This window comes from Meriones unguiculatus, chromosome 3 (genome assembly GCF_030254825.1).
Source record: "Meriones unguiculatus strain TT.TT164.6M chromosome 3, Bangor_MerUng_6.1, whole genome shotgun sequence".
In the NCBI taxonomy this organism is placed as follows: Eukaryota; Metazoa; Chordata; class Mammalia; order Rodentia; family Muridae; genus Meriones; species Meriones unguiculatus.
In genome coordinates this window covers 96,244,487-96,267,492 of record NC_083351.1, presented here as the reverse complement: position 1 = coordinate 96,267,492, position 23,006 = coordinate 96,244,487, and the positions used below count along the sequence as shown (strand labels likewise).

Sequence of the window (23,006 nt, the reverse complement as noted above, 5' to 3'; positions counted from 1 at the left end):
AGAAAAAAAAACACAAGATGTAGGGAGTCGTCTGAAAGACTCTGCATCAGGTAAAATTTCCTATAACCTGTAGCATCATTCTAGCCTGTACATAGCGTGATAAACTCAGAGCCTATGCACACTTCAGAAACACTTAGCCATTAAGTAGTGCTGAGGATTTTCAATGTAGGCCTTTTCCACCTGTGAATTAGAATTAAGAGTTCCTCAGAGACCCCATTTCATTAAGGAAAAGATTATTTAGAAACCAGGAGCTGAGTGTTAAGTATAACCATTATTTCAAAGTATCATTTTACTTCAAATGAATACATTTACACTTTAATTCTGATGAATGCATTATCTCTATTAGTGGGTATCATTTAATGTGTAACACTGAAACTGGTATCATTGACAACTTGGCTTAGATTTTTATTATCTTTAGTTTTCTTTATAGACTTACTCACTGGCTCATTTATTTTTGGAGCCCCTACCCTGCCCCTATTGGTTCATGTCTTCTTGTATCACCTTCTACTTTCTGTTCATGGAAATGGGTGTCTTAGTTGGGTCACTATTACAGTGACAAAACATTATGACCAAAAGCAAGCTGGGGAGGAAAGGGTTTGGTTCATTCACAGTTCCATGGGGGTTTCTATGTTTTTTGATCTGATAACCCCCTTTCAGTTTTTTACCGTTGTATTGTATGAAAGAGGCTCTGCCTCACTTCTTTAAAAATGTTAAATCAAATACTCTCATCATGTATTATTGAAGTTATCTTTCTAGTTACAGAATAAAACTCAAAGCTGACGGCGACGTGCGCACCTGTCACCTCTTCTAGCCTTCTCCTGTTGGCGTCTTGCACTAGCTGGTGCACCTGCCGTACTTGATGAGCCAGTGGTGATGTGTTACCCCTAATGGAAGCTCCTGCTTCACTCCGAGTTCCTTCTCACCTGGCATCCCTCTCTGTCACAGAATGTCGCTTGGTCCTCAGACATACTTAGGGCCCCTGGCTTACTTATTTTTGATCTTGACAAGATGCGGAACATCAGTAACACATTGGCTAGATTTTTCTTCCACCAAAATTTGTCTGATGCATTCCTCATGCCTTTGCACATGGAGGAGGAGGACCTCTGAGGAAGAGAGATGCTATCAACTGCTGTCACAGCAAGAGCTGTCTGTGTGACCAACACTGCTGTATGTGACCTTGGCTGGTGGATGAGAAACATCAGGCAGGATTCTCCCCAAACCTCCTCTTTTCTAACTTTCCACCCTGCAATCCTCAGCAGGAGGATGCCAGCCCAGCACGCTGGAGGAATTTGAGGCCATCTCTACTTTCATACGAACAAGGATATATAAACCATCCAAAATCCTACTACAGGCAAGATTTGACCATCTCCTTCCTGACTTACTTAGGGAGACACTTAAAATTGTGCAGATTTACAGGTTAGCCTTTTGTGCTGTAGATTTATCATCCAACACTACTTTGCTTATTTGGGTGTTCAAACACCCCCAGCTTTGATTTTTCCCATGGTACAAGTGAGTGCTCAGAAACAAAGAAACCAAATCGAACCTAACAGTGACTGCCAGGTCAGGGGGTACAGCCCCAAAACACAGTTGGCACTGTCTGTTCGTTCAGCCTTTTAAATACCTTCTCTTCATCTCTTGTGACAACCAAGGCTGGGTTTTCTTTTGTGATCCAATAGAAAGCGATATTATCTTTCATAGGTAGGTTAGGCTCATTTATATCTAGTTCCTATATTTATTTTTACATGTGTATATGTGTTTGTGTGTGTTCAGGCATGCAGGTGTGAGCTGAGGCTAGAAGCTGATGCTTCAGTCTTCCTCAATCACTCCTCACCTTGTCCCCCTACCCTCATTTTTATTACAACTTATTCACTTTGTATCCCAGCTATAGCCCCCTCCCTCATCTGCTTCCAATCCTGCCCCCCTACCCTCTTCTCCTCCATGCCCCTCTCCAAGTCCACTGATAGGGGAGGTGCTCCTCTCCTTCTATCTGACCCTATCCTATCAGGTCTCATCAGTTCTGGCTGCATTATCTTCCTCTGTGGCCTGGTAAGGCTGCTCCCCTCCCCCCTTTCAGGTGGAGGTAATCAAAGAGCCAGACACTGAGTTCATGTGGAGACAGTATCTCTCCCTGAGCCTGAGGTTTACTGACTTGGCTAGGCTGGCCAGCATGCCTCATGGAAACCCTGTCCTGTCTCTGCCATGCCTCATCCTAAGTTTCCTAGGAAACTCCAGTGTGTGCACCTGTACAGCATGAATTTTACCCACCTCACAATATTTTTTTAAATGTTTTTGAATATTTTCTATTTTAATTATTTTTACTTTTATTAATTACAGTTTATTCACTTTGTATCCCCCCTGTACCTCTCTCTCTCCTCTCCTCCCAATCCTCCCCTCCCTCTTCTCCACCTGTGTACCTCACTCAGTCCACTGATAAGAGAGGTTCTCTTCCCCTTCCCTCTGATCCTAGTCTATCAGGTCTCATCAGGAGTGGCTGCATTGTTTTCTTCTGTGGCCTGGTAAGGCTGCTCCCCATTCAGGGGGAGGTGATCAAAGAGCAGGCCAATCAGTTCATGTCAAAGACCGTCCCTGTCCCCATTACTATGGAGGTCACCTGGACACTGAACTGCCATTGGCTACCTCTGTGCAGAGGTTCCAGGCCATCTCCATGAGTAGTCCTTGGCTGGAGTATCAGTTTCAGAGAAGACCCTTGTGCCCAGACTTTTTGGATCTGTTGTCCTTGTGGAGCTCCTGTCCTCTCCAGGTCTTACTATCTCCCACTTTCATAAGATTTCCTGCACTCTGACCAAAGTTTGGCTATGAGTCTCAATATCTGCCTCGATACCCTTCAGGGTAGAGCCTTTCAGAGGCCTTCTGTGGTAGGCTCCTGTGAAATCTGTACACTTAAGGAAGCTAATCAGGAAGGAGGACTCTGGCTAAGATGCTCAATCCCCATTCAGAAAGGCAAAGACGATGGACATTGGAGGAGGGAGAAAACAGGGAACAGGACTGGAACCTACCACCTCACATTCTTACCAGCAACATTTACATTTACTGACATAACTAAAAGACTGCAGTTTATCAAACACTGTACAATGGTTTTACCAGGCATGTCAGATTGTGTTTATGTTTATTTCTCTGTGGAAAGTTTCCTTCACTTTTGCATTATGTTTCTTTGCATTTAAAAAGATTTATGCTTCTATATTTTTGGTTTAGTGGCAACATTGACTATATTGATATCACATATATATGCGCTTTTAGTATTCTTATTCCTTCTGTAGTAGGTTTCTGTACGAACTGTACTAACTGCTTTGAATTACATCTTCTGGCACCCGCTCATTACCTAAGCAGCCATCTAACACTCACCTCATCTTCCCTTTCCTTTATATTCTTCCTGGCAGCATTAGAAGTAAGTGCAAAACCTCTACCCACACCTCAAAAGTAAATGCAGTTACAATCAAACCCATCAATAAAATACTGACGGCATCCCAGAATCTTTCCTGATCACACCTGTGAACCAATCCACCAAAGTGACTCTTGGCTTCCACGCCACAGATGAACTACATGCTTTTAAATTTTTTATGAATTAAATCATGCCTCACAGACCATTATTGGCTGCTGTTTTCTTATCTACATTCTATGTGCTCCTCCCTTTCCACTGCTGCCTAGTTTCTCTGAACGTGCCAAGGTGTATGCCACTGTCCTCCTATGCCCTGTGAGCAGTTTACAGACACAAACATTGCAGAGGACATTCTTGTGTACATTTTGATGAGTGACTAACAGTTCTAAGCGGGAGACGCTGCATGTGTTGAACTGTGGTAGACGCTAGCCCCTTTTCTAAGTGGTTGGACCAATTTGTAAAATGTATTATATGTGCTTTTGCTTTTCTTCAGATCCTTATCAATACAGCTTCCATTTTTAGTTTCATTAGTTTGTCAGGACTTATAAGACTTACAGGTACTGTTTTCCCACACTGGTCAATGTTAATTTTACTCAGAGATGTACAAGACAGATATAAATCTCAAAACCTTATCATGCTCTTCATTATCGTTGAAAAATTAATGACAGCCTGCAAAGTACTGCAGCTTCACTGTGTTTCCAGGCTGACTGAGTGCTCTGCAAGACACAATAGATTCAGAACAAATCCCCTCACTACCTCTGTTTTAAGTTTTCTGTCATCTCCTGGGTAAATCTTGTCCTTCAGTATGATGCTGTTTGAAGTGGGATCCAGTGAAAAATGTAAGACAAACTTGAAGGGCTCATTATAAGAAAGATCTATCCCGCCTCAGTCTTGCTGTTCTCCACTTTTGTTTGCTCATGTTTTGTGAGCAAGGTGTTATTTAGCAAAGGAAGTGGGGTCTTGAGCACTTTTTTTTTCTTTTTCTTTTTTTCAAAATCCTGAAGAGACACCATGAAGACTGCTAGGATGTACACATAAGTATTACATTTTGAGTTCTTAATTCTTGGAAACTGTCCAAATATGAAGCTATGAGATCATGCAAAATCTCTCTTGCTTGGCAGACTCCTAGAGAGCTATTGTTCTCAATCATATTTCATTTCCTAAACAATTAATAAATTATTTTTATTAAATCTCAAAGGCACTCCTTATCCTTAAAATACTACTAATTAGGCATGTCTTGGCATGGCTACTTCGGGCCAATGTATTCAGGTACTTGATGGGACCTGAGATGTGCAGATTAAAGGTTTAATTGCTTCTCTTCAAAATTTTCATATTGCTTTTTAAATTTTAGGACTGTTTCATTATTTTCAGGGACATGTTTCAACAGCTGTCTGATATAAATCCATGAAAATAAAAGCAGTATGCTAAAACATGTACATGCTACATACATGTGTGGGTGTCCAATCCATTTAACTGCTTTATCATCTTACCTTGGTTCTTATGGCTAATGTCAAATCCTCAGTGTCTTTCATCACATCTCTGTGAGACGTACTTTGTCTTTTGTATCTTTGTAGCTGTCTTTAAACTTTCCCTGAGATTAGCCAATATTTAACTCACGCCTTCCTACTTTTTAATCCATATTTTTCTGAGATTTTGAATTACTAATATGATAGTTTCATGTAGCTCAGGTTGGCTATGGACGGCTCTGAACACCTCATCTTATGCCTTGCTGGAGATGCTCCCATGGGCCTCTTGCAACGTGAGCACTCTTCCAGCTGAACTACAGGCCCAGCTGAAAAACATGTAGCTCTACAATTTATCTGATAGTGCTTCTGGAGACTATGCTTTTGCTTGGGCTTACATTGCTATTGTTTGCATTGGGCTTTGCATTGCGAGGTTTTCCGTCTGTACCTTCGGATTCGTGTGCATACAGGAGCTCTGCATAGACATCAGCCAAGTCCATTTCATAAAGAAAAAGGGTGAGGCTGTGTGGACAACCATGAGACACTGCCTAAGTTCAGTAAAGTGCAGCACATGCGTTCTGCAATCAATGACTTCTCTGGAGGAAGCAGAGTGAGAGAGTGAGTCCTTTTTTTTCTTTTTTTTTTCTTTTTTTTTTTTTTTAGTTCTTTTGTTTCACTGTGACTAATTTCCATTTTCATTCTTTTCAGCATTATGCATTTAGTGAGTTTGCTCTTCTCTCTCTTGTCCTCCCTTGCCAGGCAGCGGTTCCCTTCTGAGACTGCTGAACACCCCCATCCTGGGACTTCTCAGTTGCTTCCTGTAAATTCACCATGAGTCAGTGTTCTAACATACCAAGCTTAAGAATCTTCCTGTTCAGATATTTTTCTTTTTCCTCCCCAGAAATGAATTTGTCATTTTGTTAAATTTCCTCTTTATTCTTTGACACTTTCATGTACTACATAATGAATTTTAGTCATTTCTTCACCCCATCCTCCTCCTTTATCCCCCTTCTTTTCCTGCTGAGACCCTTCTCATGTCTCCCCCTTACTTTCATGTATTCTTTGTGTGTGACTCCCTGCGTTTCATTGGAGGTGCTTGCTCCATTGTGTGCATGTGTGAGGGGGAGGGCTACCTGCTGAGCATGGCAACTTATCAGTGGCTACATCACTTAATAAAACTGAGCTTCCTGCCCCTGCAGCCATTAACTACTCACACTCTTCAGGGATGGAGCCTCATAGGTCCCTCCCCTACCCATAATGGACTGTTGAGATGCTCAGTCTTGTGCTGTTTATATGGCTGTAGTGAGTCCATCAATGCCATGGCCTTGTGTCCAGAGATTTTCAATTACACATCTCATCATCATCTGGCTCTTACATTCATTCAACCCCGTCTTCCTCATCGTTTCTTAATATTGGAGAGAGTTATATAGCTGTCTAACTTGGGATGGGCCTCTTCCAACATTTAAAGTGGTTATGTTATTCTCCACGCCTTGACTGTCATCATTTTCTCCTCTGTGCTGTGCAGTCCTGCTCCGATTCTCGTTTTGTATTAGAATGTAGGACTGTTCTAATAATGAGAAGGTTAGGTGACCAGGAGGAAAAAAAAAAGAACAATTGAAACTGGTTTGACCCCAAGTTTGGCTCTGTTAGTACCTTGTATATAAAAGTTTCTCTCTGTTATGCTTTTGGAATGATTACAAGTAGCTTCAAGTGTTCTCCTTAACGATGTGAATGCTTCTTTCAGGGGATATATTGAGATTATGAGGTCACCTTACCAGGAATATTAACACCAGAAACTTCAATATCCTGTCTTTAATCCCAAATGGGTGACCAACTTCTGTTTTGAAAGATTAAATTTATTTCCCATCAGTTTGAAAACATGTAGCTATATATTCAACTGTTTCTGTCTAGTTGTCTGTCTATTTGTATTCTGGTCATCTAACTTTTTTGTTATTAGAACATTTCCACATTCTAATGTAAAAGACAAATATTGTGTGTAGGTGTGCTGGACATAATCTTTCTGGACCCGTCTTGTCTGGAATGTTCAAAATCTCAGTTAGCAACAAATGAATAATCTCGCCATATTTATACATTCACCTTGAGTGATAAAGTATTCAGTTTCGACACTATAGACAGGAAGCTTGACATGCTGTCAGAGAATGCTGAACTTTCATATTTTGGAGTATGGTCTATCTCTTTAACATTAGTATTCCCTCTTAGTGCATTCCTTTACTAACATTTTATTTCCCAAGCAACACTGAGCCCTTTTTGCCTTATTTTCCTTATTCCTAGATATAGCATTATGAATATATTAGCATAATATATACCTAGGTATATACGCATGTATGTCTATCATTCCATTCCATTTGTTTTCTTTCAGCTTGTATACTGAAGTCCATTCCTATCAGCTCTCAGCATACTGGCTCACGTGATGTCTGCATTCATCATAACACTTTCATGAGAGCTTCTTTTGTTTTCAGGAAGGTATTACTTACTAAATGCGTACTCTCTCTCCACTGCTCCAACAGGGTCATCTCCTGTGCATTATCTAATCTACTTTAACAAATTTATAATGTACATTATGTTAATATTCTCAACTGAGAGATTAAATATTAAATTTTACACAGGTTAAAGAACCTGGCCATTATTATATTTCTAGGTCAAGTATGAAAGCCACAATTAAAGATAGCTATTCCATATGCTTTTCTCTATAAATACTCTAATTTATCCCCATTGCTCAATCACTTGGTTGACTACAACAAAATCTAACAAGGTGATGGTTCACATGCTTTTCGATCTTCATTTTAATGAGAATTTTAATTTGGAAATAGTTATTTTTATAACACAGTTAACTCTTCTTACTACATTTTTATAAAACGGTAAGAACTTTTTAAAAAAAGATTATTTACTGAGAATTTACCCCATAAGAAATAGACTTATATTTCTTATAATAGCAAAACAACCTTTTAAATATTACCCTTTTTAATATACATTATTTTATTACAAATAAAAAAAACCAAAAAGTTCAACATCCTAAAAAATTTAGTGGTAATACAAATTCCTATGAATTTTTTTGCTACCATAAGAAATTAAAGAAACCATTAAATATTTAAGAACATTCAACATCAAAATCTTTAAATCTAACTGTACATTATAGCCCCTGAAAAAAAGCTACAGACACCTTTTAAAAAATGTATTTTTTACTACAAAGAATCTCATCAGCTATACTGAAATCTGTACAGTTTTTATTCTGAAGCTCATGTTGAGCTGCACTTGAGTTTCACATTCTTAGCAAAATAATTTTCTGAGTGCATACACTCCACACATTTTAGGACACCCATTTATTCTTCATTCTCATCTTCCTCCTCCTCTTCATCATCTTCTTCCTCCTCTTCTGGTTTCTTCTTCTTCGAGCCCGCTAGCCTACCAGGCCCCTCCTTTCCTGCTTCATTTTTGCCCTTATCCCGGAATAAAGCAATATTCTTTTCACACTTCTCCTTAAGTTTAGCCGCCTTCTGCTCATAGGGTTGTTTTTCTTTGGCAGATTGTTCAAAGCACAGTTCACCTAGCTTCTTTGCATTATCTCCTTTACACAGGCCCGGGTGTTGACTTTTGATCTTGGGGCGCTGTTAAGAGCAAAACAGGAAGAAAGCAGGTAGCGGTCTTTTTAGAGCATTAGGGTCTTTTTCTTCCCTTTCCTACCCGCTTTGGGAGGAAAGAATCTCCCTGTCATAATCTTTGTCGCTCTTGGCCAAATCTTCGAAACTTAGACTTTCCCTTTGCAGCCGGCATGGTCTTCCATTTCTTGAAGCACTTCTTTGAGAACTCGGCGAAGCTGACTGAGGAGTCTACATCTTCTTGTGCTCCTCCGGGCAGGTCTGCACGAAGAAGGCATAGGAGGACATCTTGCCCCAAGCTCGTTGCGGGTCTCCTTTGTCCATGCTGACAGCGCAAGGTGTGTACCTGGCGACACCAGCTCTCCCTGAAAGCCCAGTGGAGGGATTTCCTTCCCCAAGCTTCCAGGGAGAAACAGCTTATAATGCAGTTCTCAGCCTCATGTTTTGCCTAATTTTATCCTTTCTGATTTAAGATTTTAAAAGAATGTAACAAAGTTATATTTTCAGCTGTTGAACTTTCTTTCCATTTCAGAATACATTCTACATAGTTCCTAGAAAAATGTATTAATCTCTATAGGCCTGTTACACATTCTTTTTTTTCTTTTTGAGATTATATCATTTTCCCCTTCCTTGGGCATTTGGAAACACTGGCAAAACACTTCAGTGTTTTGAGTGCAGAGCTTACTCATTTACCCCATAACCCACCAAATAGACATTTTTCTGCCATGCACCGATATCCAGTGTCTTAGGATTTTATTACTGTGAAGAGACATCATGAGCAAGGCAACTCTTATAAAAGACAACATTTAAATGGGGCTGGCTTACAGTTTCAGAGCTTTAGCCCATCATCATCATGGTGGGGAGCATGGCAGTGTCTAGGCAGACGTGGTGCTGGAGAAGGAGCTGAGAGTTCTACATCTCAATCTTCAGGCAGCATCAGGAGAGTGTGTGCCACACTGGGCAGAGTTTGAGCATAGGAGACCTAAAAGGCCCCTCCCATAGTGACACACTTCCTTCAACAAGGCCACAACTACGCCAATAAGGCCACACCTCCTAATAGTGCAGCTCCCCATGGGCCAAACATTCCAACACATGGGTCTATGCGAGCCAAAACTGTTCAAACCACCTCACCTACCAATGAGCAACATACACAAAGAACTTATAGTTAACGAGGTACAGAAACACAGGTATTAGCCACCAGTGCTATACTTTTCATAAATGAGTGGGAAACTAGGTTAGGGGTATATTTGCTGTGTTGTCTTTATCTAGCTGTAATATTAGGATGGTGTCAGAATCAAAAAGAGTGTGTGGAAGAGATTTTTGTCACCCTATTTTGTAACACAGCGCACACTACAAAAACCATGCAGACCTAGAGCAAGCTGTTCTGATACAAAGGTCCTTTTAAATGAGTTCCTTGATTATTATTGTTACACACAGATATATGTATAGGTATATGTATGCATAAATGTATTAACAGACTGCTGAGTCCATTTTTGTTGTCCGCATGTATATAGTTTCAGGGAAGACGGCTTTGTATTAGATAAGCAAGCACTAGGGATTTCATGGCTGGGAGAGGATATGAAACAACAATAATCAAAGAAAAGGAAATCATCAATTTGGGATTAGGGGCATGGGAGGAGTTGTAGGGACACTGCCGGGAGGGGAGGGAGGGAGAAAAGGATAAGAGGAAAGTGATGTAGTTCTCTCTTATTTAAAATGTACTTTTAAAAGAAAAAAGACTTTTCTCTTTCTAAATTTCTAAAATGGTTATTTGGTATTTCTGTTTCCTTAATTCTTTTAAGCAATATATATTCTATTGAAATACCACCTATCTTGTTTAAATTTCATATCGTCAGTATAGAGTTGTACATAATGAGGCCTTTCATAACATCTGTAAACTGCTATGACAGTTAAGAATGGTTATGTATGAAGGGGACATCAAAAGAACAGGACAGAAAAATTAACTTTTTACTGTTTTTTATCACTTCCAAATAATTTATTATATATTTTTAATTTTTGAAATTACAATAAAATTATATAATTTCCCCTTCCCTTTCCTCCTTCCAAACCTTCTTATTTATATCCTACTTTATCCCTTTAAAATTCATGGCCTCTTTTAAAAAAACTATTGTTGTATATGTATATTTATATGCATGTATAGATATGTATATATTATTAAATATATAAACTCAACCTGTTTGGTTAATATAATATAATATTACATATTATATTAGGGCTGACCATTCGGTATTTGATAACCAAGAAGTCTCACCAAAGAAGTTTTGATGCTGAGATTCAAGTTGCCAAGAGCAGGCACTCATTATGCACCATCTTACATGGCTATACTAAATTTAAGTGTAACTTGGCCACAAAACCACAGCTACTTAAAGGAAAAGAAAAAATAAGTGTGCCAGTGCCATATTATAGTCCTTGGCCCTCTAATTCATACGCAGGGCAAGGTGAAAGGTGTATGCGTGCAATCCATAAATTTACATTCATCTGTTTATTCATCACACTATTGGTCATCCATTTGCCTTCTGATCATTCAGACCCTTAATTTTCAACACATCAGTGTGTGAACACACTGAAAACAATGGCTTTCAAAAGGACTTAGTTTTGTAGCCATTTATTCTGAATTAAGACATCCTACCCTTCTGATCTTAGTCTATCAGATCACATCAGGAGTGGCTGCATTGTCATCTTCTGTGGCCTGGTAAGGCTGCTCTCCCCTCAGGGGAAGGTGATCAAAGAGCAGGCCAATCAGATAATGTCAGAGGCAGTCCCTCTTCCCATTGCTATGGAACCCACTTGGACACTAAACTTCCATGGGCTACATCTGTGTAGGGGTTCTAGGTTATCTCCATGCCTGGTACTTGGTTGGAGTATGAGTTTCTGGGAAGACACCTGTGTTCAAATTTTCTGGTTCTGTTGCTCTCCTTGTTGGGTTCCTGTCCTCTCCAGAACTTACTATTTCCCACTTCTTACATAAGATTCCATGCACTCTGTCCAACATTTGGCCATAAGTCTCAGTGTCTGCTTTGACAGTCTGCAGGGCAGAGGCTTTCAGAGGCCCTCTGTGGCAGGTTCCTAGGTTGTTTCCTGTTTTCTTCTTCTTCTGATGTCCATCTTCTTTGCCTTTCAGGATGGGGAGGAGAGGAGAACCTCCCATATCAGTGGACTTGGGGAGGAGAGGAGGACCTCCCCTATCAGTGGACTTGGGAAGAAGCATTCATGAAGAAGGGGGAGGGAGGGTGGAACCAAGAGGAGAGGAGGGAGGGACTTATGGGGGGATACAAAGTGAATAAAGTGTAATTAATAAAATAAAATAAATTAAAAAAACATCATGTGAAGAAGAAAATCCAGAAAGAAGGCTTTGTGATGTACAAACCCACACAGTACCCCAAAGAAGATTTCTGGTGGGGACAGATACCAGGAGTTATCTGGAGATTTGAAAAAAAAGAATTGAATTCATAAAGAATCAGTCTGTCTTTTCCCTTAAAACAATAAGAATATTACTTTTATTCAATTTGTTTGTGTCCTTTACAGTACACTTGTCATTCTGTTTGCAATTTTTTATAGATAAACTCACCCTTAAATTAAAAAAAAAAAAGACATCCTCTCCTAGACAAAGACACATTAAAATTCAGGAAGTGAACAACTCCCAAATCTCAGGAAGTCCCTGGAATTTCCAATACTTACAAAATCTCTTCTGCCCAAAAGGCTGTAATAATGGGCAAGAGTTTCAGACCTGTGAAACCACTTGCCAGTCATGCAGGGAGCTTCTAGGATGCGGCTTTCATGAGCTGTCACCCAAGCTGGAGTGGGATTTTCAAGGATGGAGCTGGCTTTGAGTTGTCCCCACCCCTTAGTCATAGACTTGTAAGTAATCGCAGTAAATTCTTGGGTCACCAAGTTGGACTTCAGTGGGATCATTATTTTGGTTCATAATTAAATCTTTATCTGGGAAGACTGTGTCATTTAACTTGGAGATGGTTTGAAAGTGACCCCAATGACTCATGGATTGGAACTTATTCCTCAGCATGGTGACACTGAACAGTGGTTAAACATTTAAGATATGAGCTTTATCTTGAATTATTCATTCATTATAATATTTCCCTCAGGAAAGATTAAGGCAACAGTGGGTCACACTGGCTCTCGAGAGAACGTTGCTATGACAGAATATGAGTGGCCCTTTATGAGTCTGTCTGCTTCTGGTTATTTCCATGTGAGTTTGTAATATCCTCTATTGTGAGGTCCTCACCAGAGCTGAAGTGAAGTCAGCACTGTACCCTGGACCTCCAACACTTGGCTCTCGATACACCTCTGTTCTGAATAAAATACCCAATAGGGTATTTTATTTATTTAAATACCAATAGGGTACTTTGTGACTGCAACATAAAATTGACTAATCCGGGTACCTTTTTATATTATTAACTTTTTCTCTCAAAAGCATGCTCTACTGAAATTTTTTAAATGGTTTTAAACTTTCTCTCCCACAATTTAGCCTTGTACCATGTCTCTAAAAACAGAAGACTTTATTGTTTCATGTTTAGTTTTCCTTTGTTTTATTCCACTTCTTAAGATTGAGCCCAGGGTCTTCTGCATGCTCAGAAAAGCCAGCACTTTCAGCTATTTCAATATTCTTGCAAAGTAATCAGCACTTATCATGCACCACCACACAGAGAATGAACACTCAGGTTTTGGTAGGCATGAAAGAACATTTTATAAATTCAGTCATCTTCATGATTATGCCTTCTTATGAAATGAGGGAAACCTCCACTGACTGGCTAAATAATTCACTGAAACTGCTCCTGGACTACTCCCAGTTTTTTTGTTTTAAATGGAACAGTTTCATGGGCTACTTTTAGAAAAAGATGTCAGATCCTTCAGATTCTACATGCTTGTTAAAATTCCAGGGGAGTTTAAGGTATATAACATGATGCTTGCCAGTTAATTATAAAATAAGATGAACTACTTTGGAAAAAAGTATTATTTAACATGCTTTGATTAGCAAAAGATGAAATAAATTATACTTCCAAATCTTAAAAATTTCCAAATATATTTAGTTTAGGTCATTTCATTTAAAAAAAAAAGTGCCATTGTTCCATTATAAATGCAATTAGTTTTACATCCTGGGAACAAATCAAAATTTCAGGTCTTAAGAACTATTAATCATGTGAATGATATTTTTTGTTAAAATTATAGTATCACTTTCCCAAAGTAGTTAAATTTTCAGAGTTCATGGGCATATTCTAGGGCCTTCCGGACAATGAATTAGATGATGTAAGGGGGGTGTGGGACTCCTGACAAGGCAATGTCGGCTACCTGTGAGTCAGTGACAGGAGCTACAAGAGTTTTGTGAATTAGACTTAACTTACTTATCCATGGTAAGTGAAGTTAAAGCCATGGCACAGTTGTGACACGGGGATGGTTAATGCTAAAGTGCAAATGTGTATGTGTTTGTGCCTAAATGAGGCCATGGGGTGAGCTAAAAGTAATTACCAAGAACTGAATGTTTATTTGAGTTCTGTTTTGTTTTGTTTTTTTCTTAATGATACAGAGGGGTTGAGCAAGAAGTGGTAAAAAAGTATTTGACAACAGAGATGAGGAGAATCTGAACAATCTTGGAGTATATGGCCTTCCAAAGGGATAGCCAATATAAAAAAGATGATGAGACTAGAGTTCTCCCAGGTTAGAAGAGATTAGAAGGATGGACTCCTTATCTTTATCCAGCATCTAAAGTTGAGTCAAAGCTACAAGTAGTTGTAGTTAAGTTGTGTTACTTCAATTCACACTTGGCTGGAAACACATAGAAGTGATTGCCAAATCCTTGTTGTAACAATAAAATGGGACTTCAGGGCCTCTGCTCAAAGCTGATGACCAACGCATCAGCTTCTTCTCCTTCTGAGGCTCAGCCACCTGCAGGCTGAGTGTCTGCCAATGTGATCCAGCCCCTGCTCAAGAGTTAGTGACGGGTTAGTGAAGGCAATGTCTGAGTATCTGGGAGAGATATGTCTTTGATATGATTCACCACCAACACTATGAGAAGCTCTAAAACATAAGCAACAGTTTAACAGTAATGGACAGGTGTGTGTGGAAGGACGGAAGGTGGAGACTCAGCAGAGGAACAGGAGGGTACAAGTACTTACAGGTTCTTACTTTAACAAGAACTTTAGATTTGGACAAAGACTAGAGGCCACAGAAAGGTGGTAAACAGTTCTATGACCTGGTCATTGTGGGCTTTAGTAAGGTCACTATGCCCTGCTGAAACTACATTTGAATAACCCAAGATGGAGGTAAGATGGGGCAGGAAGGAAATGTCTCACCAGAGTAGCCAACTGAGCAAAAGGCACCTTTCCATGAAGAGTGTCTACAAAATTCAGGCCAGTTCTCATCAGAGAGCTGGCTGCAGATCATCAGTTTCTTTTTCTCATCCTGCCCTGAGGTCCCATGTGTACCCAGCACACTATAGAAGCACAGCCAAATGCATGCGTAGGTTAAGAAAATACCAGGGCACCTTCCTCTGAGCAAGTTGGCCCCAGATGAGTCTCTTCCGGTCTCTGGCATTAATGTGGGATGATCATTTAACATTTTAGCTGTGGGATTTATGAGCCAGGCCAAAATATAGATTTTCACCTAACCTACCCAATTTCCTTTTCACCTCAACCTGCCTTTCCCTAGAGAAAATGCACTTGAGTTTGAAAATACTGTCATTTGGCATGGCTAAAATCAGAAACATTCTCCGTACCTTAAAACTGTCCTTATAGTGTCTGCTGACCTTTTTGTCCTCAGTCCTACCGTCATATCACTCCTTCCCACTCATGACTCAATATCTCTCCACTAAGAAACAAAAGACAGAATCACATCCCTCCATGCATTGTCCTCCCATCCTGCGTGTATACACCCAGAATCTTCTCACAGTCACATTCTGGTTACATGAGACCTAACAGTATTGACTGGAATATGTCCATTTCATATATGACTATCTTTTGAACATCCCAGTCAGTTTACAAATGACACAAGAAACCATGTGATAACCCCACCTTACTCTTCCCTTTCCTTCAGCCTATGGCATCTTCAAGGACTAATATACACCGAATTCCTCTTGCTAATTCCATGCCCAGATGTTATCCTCCAATCTTTGCCAAAACCTCTATTTTTATTTTTTGATTTAAATTTATTTTTAAAACTTATTCACTTTACATCTCATCCCTGTCCCACCCTCCCTCCTTCTTCTACCTTTTCCCTTCTCCCCTCAGAAATGGTTTTTCTCTGAAAGGGAAACCCCTCCTCTCCTACCAACTGATACCAGCCTATAAGTCTCATCAGGATTAGCTGCATCCTCTTCCTCTGTGGCCTGGCAAGATTGCCCCACCAGGGAGAAGTGATTGAGAAGGAGGCAACAGAGTTCATGTCAGAAACAGCCCATGGTCCCCTCACGAGGTGACCCAAATGGCCAACATGAGGCAGTATTCTGTCTCTTAGCCCCTTACTGCGTCCTGTTTATCAGTGGATTTCATCACCATACTTTGGCAGCACTTCCAAGCACACACACTGGTCCCTTATCTATACCTTATTTTAACCTTGTCTGTCTGCTCAGGGTACCTCTCTAGTTATGCTGTTCTACTCAATCCTCTCGTGAAAATACTAAACTGATGATGTGAAGTCAGCAGGCATTCACAGAAATCATCTTTTCACTCTTGAATTCTGATCTTTTCCTGGGCCGCTGATCTGTGATATAAGCCTTTCTTAGGATGCAGTCAGAAGGAGTGAGCAACAACATGCAGAAAACTAGACCATAAGGGAAGCAACCAGCTCCAGTGTGTTCTGCTTCTAAATAAGGATGCCCTAGTTATTTGCATTTCCAAATCATGGTATTTCCAAGTTTCAATGGTTTTATCAGGAAGTGACCCCTCCGAACACTGAGGACAACCTCTATGTGCACATATATGTGCCTATGCATGGCTAATCTGTCATGGTTAATTGCCACTCGACAGGACTTGGAACCACCTAAAAGGCAAGCTTTCACTGTGTTTGTGAGGGATTTATTAAGAAGCCTAGAGGGGTGCCAGACTGAATAAAAAGAGAAAAGTAAGTAGAGTATAAGCACCATCTTTCTCTGCCTCTCTCCTGCCCACCTCTCTCACTGTGTGTGTGTGTGGCCATGTGTGCACATATGAATGTGTCATATGCCTGTGTGTATGGGCATGAAGTATATGTTTGTATATGTGTTCATGTATTTGTCTATTGATGAGTACATGTCATAGTACCTGTCTGTCCTCTTCTTCTATCTTGTTTCAATCCAAGTCTCTTGTTTGCTGAAGCTAGGTGCCAATGAGATTTTGGAGACTCCACTCTCTACCTTCCATCTCCCCATAAGAGTGCTGAGATTACACAACCATACTACATGTCCACCTTTTTAAATGTGGGTTTTAAAGGTCCTACATGTGAATGACAACTGTTTTCCTCACTCTCTTTACTTCCTCACTACATACAAATGTGACCAGCCATGGCACTCTCATTCCACCATGGTGGACTGTAGCCCCTCAAACTGTGAGCCAAAATAAACCTTTCCTTTGTTAGGTGGCTTTTCTCAAGTATTTTGTCACAGTACAAAGCATTGCTGTGGAGAGCCTTCAAGTGTGAGTTACCCAGCTCTATAGCACATTTCTGTTCTTGGCTGGCTTATTCTGTTTTCAGACCGAGTCAGTAGAGTCAAAGGAGAATTGCCTCCTCTGTCTATATTAAAGCCTCTGTTGCTTCATTGTTCTCTACCATCTAAGCTAAATCCCCCTAATCAAGGTCTCCTAGCCTCTGAGAAACAGCCATTGCTTCCTGCTCACTCTACAGCTTCGGCATGGGTGGGGCAGGCAAGAGTCAGCTCACAGGAAACTGCAAACTATTAAATATTCTCATTTGAAAACAGTGACATTTAATATCAGAACTTCTGAAAGATATGAATAATGGCATTAGAAGAATAAAAGAACAGCTCTTATAGATGCTATTAATATTCTACAACTCCTACCGGTTGTAAAGGGAGAGAGCTGACATCAATTGTGTATATATATATATTTCAGTCTATGCAGACTCCCACTTACTCTCACACTGAGAGCAAGTTTCCAATCACATATCCAATTTCCTTTTCCCAGAAGTAATATTCCTACCCACTAAAAATGATAAATGTTGCTACTATATCCTTTAAGTCTCTACTTGATCATTAAATGACAAGGCTGGAGTAACCAAAGGCTCACCACATGCACCCAGAGTCTCCATGCCAAGCACTTTTAGACTCCATGGAGTCTCTTATATCTACTCATATGAGTTTCAAAGGGAGAGCTGACTACCAATGCAAAAAGCATCCCTTTCCTCAAAAGAAATGGAGATTTTATTATGAGCCAAATACAAGTGACCAGAGCCCAAGAACAGAAAATAAGGTTGCCTTAAATGACATACCCTACCATAGACATGAGAAAAATCTTAAATCATTGCACTTCCCAAATACATTTGTGGGAACACTAGGCTAGACATAATAGAGAAAACAGATACATTTGCTGTATGAGATGGCATCTGATGAGAGCCTTAGCTTTTTAGTTGGTATGAGCTAAATAGGTATGCTAAGAATACAATCCAAAGATCTTCTCTGAGAGTCAAAAGAATGTCAGTTCAGATACAGAGGTGGACAATGAATGGGTATTAAGAGGACTAAAGATAGACGGAGATAATTTTTGCTCTAGATCTACAACACTGCAACTCTCTTTAATCATGCAGCCTTGTAGAATCTTCAAGATAATGTATCTTTTTTTTTTCTAGAAATTTCTATCATACCACACACTTTTACAGAGAAAAGGAGTTCAGGTGACTCCAAGGTGGTGAGGGCTTTGGAAAAATCCGCCATACACACTAGACTCCTAGGTATTGACAGCCTGTGTATCTGCACTTACTTCATTTACATATAATATGGGGTTGGGGATCCATGCCAGGCGTGAGAGTGGCATAGACTCACACCATGTTGAGAGTGCAGGGACAACTGAAGAAAACTTCTGAATGAAGTTACCTGGCAGATCTACTAAAGGAAGAGCTGGGCAGAGAGACAAATCATGTGTGAACCATCCAGAAAACCCGTGGCATCAGAAGAGAAGGTGTACCAGCAGCCCCTGTACTGGATGGTTGCTGCCCCTGGGTGAAGAATTTTGTGCTCAGGTCACCCAGGGAAAACATTTGTCAGAGACAGTAACTCCAGTGTAGCCACTGTGCTGTTGTCTGCCACCCATGAGGAAAGGCTTCCATAGACCTTCATCATCCTCAAGCATGTCCTGTAAGGATTCTGTGGCGATCCATAGCCCAACTGTACAACCGTGGAAAGTTTGCTCCAAAGCAGACTATCCAAAGAAGCCTAAATATGTTTATGGCTACAGACAGACAAGAAGTGTTGAAATGTATGCATGGTCATAGACAGGAAGTGGTGAAATGTATGCATGCCCAAAGCAGGAAGTGGTGAAATGTGTGCATGACTATAGACAAGGAGTAGCAAAATATATGCATGGCCATAGACAAGGAAGTGGTAAAATATATGCACGGCCAAACGCAAGAAGTGATGAAATATATGCAAGGACATAAGCAGTAAGTGGCGAGATGTGTGCATGGCCATAGACAGGAAGTGGTGAAATACATGCACGCCCATAGAAAGGAAGTGCTGAAATGTATGCATGGCCATAGGCAGGAAGTAGTGAAATAGGCTCAGGACTTCCTTCTGGGACTGGGGAGGGGAGTCCATTTTCTTGTCCATTTTTATGGACATTCTGGGATTGGGAAAGTGGGGTCTGGATATTCAACCCAGATCATAAAGAGAAATTTACCTTACTAAGCAAATGAATGATATTTAAACATTTTAATTTTTCAGCATGTATTTTCAAAGAAATACAGTAATAACCACCCCCATTTCTTCTCTCTAGCTCCCCCAAATTTCCCACACCTCACATCCCTCTCTTCTGTTGTCTGGTTAGGGGAAGAAGCTCATGTTTTTGTCTTTTAAAAACTTATTTATTTAATTTTTAAGATTATAATTCTATCATTTCCCCTTTTCACTTTCCACCCCCCAAATTTTCTCATATACCCTTCTTTACTCTCTTTCAGATACATGCCCTCCTTTTCATTAATTGCTATTACATGCATATATGTAAATGCATATATCATTCTAAAAACATAAATATAACCTGTTCTGTCTGTATAGTGTTACTTGTATATATGTTTTCAGAGCTGACAATTTGGGATTGGACAGCTTCCAATCCCAGGGAAGACTGTATCTCCTGCTCCCAGAATTCCGAGTTGCCTGTAGTTCTTTCATGTAAAGATTTCTCTGGGAAGCCCATTCTTTGCAGAAGGTCATGATGTACATTTGTGAAGCTTCAGCAGCAGGTTTGGCCTCCAGAAAAATTTAGGGAAGAGCTTAAGAGCTTGTACCCTCCAGAAATCTTTGTGTTAAAGACAGTCTGAGAATGTTTGATGGGAAATGTTCCCCACTGGCTCACCCTTAAACACTCAGAGATACAGCATTGTCTGGGAAGGTTGTGGAAACTCTGGGTCACTAGACTTGGCATGTGATGGTGTATCAATAGGCTTGGGGTGACAGCCTGGCCCTGCTTCTTGCCCTTACTGCTTCTTACCTGCCATTCAATGTGACAAAGAGCCTCATGCCACCACGAATACCGAGCCTGTGATGCCAGTATGCCTTCTGGGCCATGATGAAGTTGCACTAGAACTATGATCCAAATGGACCCTCAAGTGCCTTCTGTAGGGTGTTTTGTCACAGCAGTGAAAATGGTGCCTAGCACATTGTGGCCCTAGATGAACAAATGCTAGGAGTTCTGGCTTCTTTGGAGGAGGATTGAGAAGAAATAATCCCTCAGGAGGTGAGCCAGACCACAGAAGAAACTTCTGTTTCAGTATTATGCTTCTCTGGCGCACTGTGGAAACTCTCTCCACAAGTGTCCACAACAGTGAGGTTTTTTTAAAGACTCAAAGCATGCTTGAGAGAATGGAGTGAGAAATGCAATGGGGGCAGAAGTTCCAGAGGCAAACTCAGCTGGAAATCACATGGCCATAGTCAGAGAGTGGGTACACAATGTATTTCCCAGAGAACAGTGGGAGGCACAGAATGGTGCTAAGCACATATACACCTTACAGAAATCTTGGCAAAGCCACCTACAGGCTAGCTTATTAATATCCCAATGTTGATTTCAGGAGAAACCGAAATTCTAAAATGCTTTTTTAATGATGTGTTTTGTATATACAAGTTTTCACCCACACCACTTGCAGTTTTCCAATAAAAGCCTATCTAAATAAACATTCTAAATTTGTTACATGAGGATGCATATTTCAGTTCTGAAATCAAAGATGGAAATCAATTCACATTACAACTAATGTCACCATTTGGAAAATGGCCTCATATCAGATGGGTTGTTCCCAGAAGCAGAATAAGCTCTACCCCAATGACAGGACTGGGACCTGAGGCAGTCAGGTACATGTCTCACTGAAAAAATGAGAATGAAGTACTGTCTTTCTAGGGAACCAAAGGCTCTGATTGGCTGTTGAGGGGCTGTATTCAAGGAAAGGAACCCCTCATGTGTTTCATTATGGTCCAGATATGTGACCCCTAAGGGTCAGACCCCCATCAGGATTTGGGTGGAAAAGAGGAATTTTCCAGCCTAAAATGGTAGGCTTTCTTTAAGCAAGTGCTCAGCAAGGACTTGGTTTGTGGATCAATGACGAGGCCAAGGAAGGAGCATGCGCACTGAGGGAACCAAACATGGGACTCTGAATGGCCTTCTTTGTGCCTGTGTGTAGTGGTATGACTGTGAAAGGGTCATCAGTGAAAGCTTCTCCAAGAACATGGCAGGAATGACCCACAGGATGAGAAGCAAGGCTCGGATTCAATGATGCAGGGGATTTGCTGAAGCCATGCAGGCACCAAACCTGGTATGTAGGAGAAGAGGTAAGCCTGAAGATGAGCGAGCAAGGCTGCTCAAGGGTGGATGCTGTTTGTTTTTGGAGCGGCAGACACAGTGCTTGGTGCTATCATTCCAGGGCCGTATCCAAGCTAGCACCCCCATCATCCGAGGGCATCCTGAGGAGCTGAACTTCCTTTTGCTACCATGAACTAAACACTCCAAAACTACCTGCAAAAAGCCTGTGCCCATGGCCACTGCCAACTTCTGAACCTAACTCCTAGTGGCAGGCCATCTTCCATACCATGAGGCTAAGACAATTCTCTTCTAGGAACTACCCCTCTCAAGCAGCCCCTCCCACTGCACGCTGCTCTATCTAGTGCGACTCACCCCTCTTTGGACTACACAGACATCATCTTAGGTCACGTGTAACATCTACATTGTCAATTTGTGTGTTACAGGGTTAATATGTGCTCTAAGACCAACTGTTTTTTTCATTTTAATGTAATTTTTTAAATGCCAGAATTCACAAAGGAAAAGGATCAGTGTTGCTTGCACTGAGGCAAAATTGAGCATGGTTATGCAGGCCTGCTTCCCCCATCTTCACAAAGTGAGGTCTGTTCCCACAGTAACAATCTGCCTGGAGGTGTGAGAGACATTTGCAATTGCTCACATGGCTGCCAGCTGCTGCAAGAAGAGGGTGCTGCCCTTCCCCAAATATTGTCTGAAACTCTTGGCTTTTTCCATAGAGCTTTTCTCCCCCAAACTTCTCTTACAGTTCTTTATAAAAATATCACTGGAAAACTACACAGAGAGTTTGTAAAACAAATCCCAGCAATACATCAGAGAACTCAGATGAACATATGTGCTGGATCATGCATCACGTCACGATGGGCTAAGTTCTGAGAAGTGTCCAGCGACCATCACAGTACATATGTTTGCCAACCTAGACAGACATGGCAATCACAGTGGATGGTCTGAGGATTTGTCCTGAGGGCCAGTAAACAGGAGACACACTGGATTTCTGCTTGAGTGAGAACACATTGCTTTTCAAACACTTTATCAGTAGGAATTCACTCTAAATTACGGAAGAGCAGAGTAAGTACATAACCTAGTAATAGTCATTTGTTTTCACTATCAAGTATGATGTACTGTTATGATTACTGTACTTTTATAAGACAATCAGCGTAGTGGGTCTGTTAACACCAGCAGCTCCAGAAACATGTGACTACCACGTGTGCTAGAACTACAGCGGCATTGACATCAGTGCACAGGACAGATTCTTTGCTGCACGGTAATCTTATGCAAGCCCTGCCATATGCATGGTCTGCTTTTGCCTGAACCATTGTTACACAGCACATGGCAATATGTAAGTGTGTGTGTTAAGTCTTGCACATATAAACATTCAGACATATTGACGTGGATGTATATATTCACATAATCATATATATGTTTACATATGTGTATATAAAGTTATACAATATTAGAATTTAAAAATATAGTTCTGTCTTAAGAGATAAAATCTGAGCATGCACACTTTCATAGAGAAAATGGTACCCAATAACTCATTGGATTCTATTTTCTT

The 23,006-nt window shown here is 40.6% G+C and overlaps 1 protein-coding gene and 1 pseudogene across 2 annotated transcripts in view; both read right to left on the bottom strand.

The window, feature by feature from the left end:
• Adcy2 (adenylate cyclase 2) overlaps positions 1–23,006 on the bottom strand; it is a 368,926-nt gene that overhangs the window by 274,101 nt on the left and 71,819 nt on the right. The window lies entirely within an intron of this gene.
• On the bottom strand, positions 8,198–8,902 carry LOC110550963 (high mobility group protein B2-like; annotated as a pseudogene).